The sequence below is a fragment of the Mastomys coucha genome, unplaced genomic scaffold (assembly GCF_008632895.1).
Source record: "Mastomys coucha isolate ucsf_1 unplaced genomic scaffold, UCSF_Mcou_1 pScaffold20, whole genome shotgun sequence".
NCBI lineage: Eukaryota > Metazoa > Chordata > Mammalia > Rodentia > Muridae > Mastomys > Mastomys coucha.
The window spans coordinates 106336801-106340524 of record NW_022196903.1 but is presented as its reverse complement, the minus strand read 5'-3'; positions in this window follow the sequence as shown (position 1 = coordinate 106340524).

Below are 3724 nucleotides of genomic sequence, written 5' to 3'. Positions count from 1 at the left end.
TGAACAGGGTACCCTTGTCCCCACCCCAGGCCCTGTTACCTTGTCCCTGCCTCTTTCTCCTCTTTGCCCACTTCTCGCCTTGCGATAAGCCCAGGGTCTGCAACCTCATGGGCAGTGCTTGGAGCTGAGGTAGGTGTGTGTGCACGAGTGTGTGCGTGTACATGACCATGTGCGTGTGTGCGCGTGTGTGTGCGTGTGTGCGTGTGTGCGTGTGTGCGTGTGTGTGTGTGTGTGTGTGTGTGTGTGTGTGTGTGTGTGTGTGTATGTGTGTGTGTGTGTGTGTGTGTGTGTGTGTGTGTGTGTGTGTGTGTATGTGTGTGTGTGTGTGTGCATGTGTTAGGGAAGGGCAGATGAGAAGATCTCTCTTCTTATCCTGCTGTGGGGGGCTACTCCCTCCCCCTTAGCAGAGAGAAAATGAGGGAGATTCCAGGTGGTTTTTGTTGTTGTTGTTGTTGTTTTGTTTTTTTTATTTTGTTGTAGTTTTTGACCGTCCTTGGTTACCTTATGGATTTGGTGGCAGAGCCATCTAATCATAGAGAAGCCTTCAATCCTCAGTGGAGGGGTGGCAGACTAGTTTCATCAAATATAATGTCTCCTAGGGCACAGCCTGCTGCCTGGTCCTTGTATTGAGGGATGTGTGCCTCCTACAGGCTATACAGGAGGTTTATCACTTCCCTGTATTCCGTGGGCTTCAGCCAGAGTGGCTAGTCCATGAGTTTGCTGCCCCTGTGTTCATTTTCATAGGACTTGGAGCTGAGTTAGGATTCCTGAGCAAGGCCCATGACCCAAGGCTGCCCCAGCAGGACCCTAACTGGAATCTGATGCTGGTTCCTGGCAGGATTCCTGACACTTGGAACTTTCCAGATCCCATCTCCACATTTTCTCCTCTCTCTTCCAGGGTAGACACCTCCTCCCAAGCTTTGGCCACTGCCCTTGTGTTCCCCAGCACTTGTCCCCACCTAGTCCTTTCCTGGAGCCAGAGTACTGGAGTCATCTTCAGCAGGTAGCCAGGAGACTGGGAATGGACAAGGTGGGGGAGCCTTGTCTGAAGGAGAAGGGAGCAGAAAGTTGGCTCCTCAGCTTCAAACCAGATGAGAGGGTCCAGGTAGTGGAGAGAGGGGGAGCAAAATCGGCGAAGCAAAGATGAGACATGAGACAGGCATGGAAAGGGAGAGATGGAGAGAGAGAGAGAGAGAGAGAGAGAGAGAGAGAGAGAGCTGGAGATCTGGAGAGACACAAGCTATGATGGAGAAGTGAAGAACTAGAATGGGATTCCATAGATGGGCAGCAGATGAAGAAGCCTGGGAGGTGGGAAATGGAGGTGTAATTCACAGTGAGCAAGAACAAAATGTAGAGAAGAAAGAAGGTAGTGGGGGGGTAAGAAGAAATGCTGGGGGTTGAGGAGGGCAGCCATGTATGTACTTGAAGAGTCTGTTTTCCGAAGGAAGGACACCTACTGCCCAGGGGCGTCCCTAGTACTTTAGCAGACAGGCTAGAATTGACCTCTTAGAGGCCAAGGGGCTGCAAGTCTGCTGCAGCTCTGATTCTTTGGAGAGGACTGTGTGTGTATAAGGAACCGAGCAGGCCAGGCTGTGTTAGAGACAGACTAATCAAGATGATGGGGAGAAAGGACATGAGTTCCTTCTGGGGAGTGGTCTACCAGTGTTCTTGCCACCCTCCAGCCAACCAGCTGCTGCCCAGCAATGCAGTGTGGAGTTTCAAGCTGCCGGGCTGAAGTCTGCAGTCTGCAGGAGCCCCAGGGTAGCACGGGGTGGAGAAGAGAGTTAGTAATGGGAACCAAAGTATAGTCTTGAAGATTTAGAAGAGTTAGGGACAAAGAAAATGGACGTTTCAGCCAAGAGCTCAGGTGAGGCTCCCACTGAGCTCCTGGCAGTTGACATGGTACAGTTAGTTAGGGCCGGGGAGCTGGCCTTAGCCTTTGTGAAAGGGTAGGCTATGGAGATCAACATCTCTGTTTCTGATCACCAGCCAAGAGTTTCCTGACTCTGGATCCCTAAAAATCTTCAGCCGTTTGTGACTGGGTGGAGAGCCTGGTGTTTGGTGTTAATGGATTTCTTTGCTCCTGACAAAAAGTAGAGAGGAGAAAGCAGTTATAACTTCAGTGGGGTCCAGCCTCTGCTCCAGAGCGCTGTTTAGACTAAGCCTTGGGGTTGAGGGAAGTAGAACACTGCCCCGCTAGGAACCAGAGCTGTGGAGGAAAGCCGTCCCAAGGGCACACGGATGTGGGGAAGATTAACATCCTTCTGGGACCTGCAAGAGCCAAGATGGCAGCTTGCTGATGGTGCTTGGGAGAAGGCCAGAGCGCTGCTGAATTTGAGTCCCTCTTGAGCACAAAGGGGCTGGCCCTTCTCCAGCCTCTGGTGGGAATCGAGAAAGGGAAACCCTCTTCTTGGAAGGGCTGGACTCCTGTTAGCATAGAGGCTTCTGTCTGGGGCCCTTGTCTGGCTCAGAGCTAGCTTTTGGGTGGGAGTCTTCCTGAGAAGTGAGCAGGAGCTGCCAGCCCTCCCAGGACTCTGACTGGCAGTCCTCCAAGGACCTGTGCTGTGTGTTACGGTAGCTCGGTGTTGTCTGCGCCCCACTAGTAAGTTCTGTCTGAATGTGTCCTTGATGTTCACTGTCCAATTTGGTAACATTTCTTTTGGTCCTGCCCCCTTCTGCTGCTGCTGGATTTGAGCTTCAGTGCAGGTGGAATGATGTTCAAATAAAGACACAATTTATATCACCCATGCTGGCTGCTGCTCCTTAATCATGACCCAGGGCCTCAGAAGTGGGATACAGCCCAACCCTTCATATCAATGGCTGCTTATTCATGGAGTGCTAATGTTCAGTGTGACTTAGTGACAGTTTCTGTTACCACAACATTAAAAACAAACAAACAAACAAAAAAACCCAACCCTTTGGGCCTGGTGATACATACCTGTGATCTCAAAACTCAGAAGACTGAAACAGAAGGATTATAAATTCATGGCCATACTAGACTACATGAAGAGATCTAGTCTCAAGAAAGAATAAATGTCTGGGTATTTCCAGAGCATGGCTGTGGCCCATGTTTTGAACAGGAGCCCGGGTCCTGTCTGCATGTTCCCTTTAGCCATCACCTTTCCTTAAGCATCTCTCAGAGCCGTGGGGGTTGGGACTGGAGGGATGGCTCGGCAGTGACAGGCAAGGACTTCTCTTCTAGAGGACCTGAGTTCAATTCCCAGCATCCAGGAGCATCTGCAAGTCTAGTTCCAGGAGATCTGCTATCTGCTTCCAGTCTCCACGGGCACCAGACATGCATGTAATATTAGCATGTGCACACATGCAGACGAAATGCCCTTGTACATAAAACACAAATTAAAAAAAACAAAACTAAACTAAACTAAAAGGCCAGGCATGATGGCACAGGCCTTTAATTCCACTACTTAGAAGGCAGGGGCATATGAATTTCTATGATTATGGCACTAGCTGGAACTATATATTCAGTTCCAGACCAGCCAGGGCTAGCTACATAGTGAGATTATGGTGTGTGTGTGTGTGTGTGTGTGTGTGTGTGTGTGACAGAGAGAGAGAGAGAGAGAGAGAGAGAGAGAGAGAGAGTGAGCAATAAATTAATAAAAAAAAAAGTATCTCATAGCCTAGGGTAGCTGCTCGTGCTCCAGTCATTTGGTCTATGAGCCATTTGAAGCTGCCTGGAAATGCCACAGAACTGAGTCACCTGGCA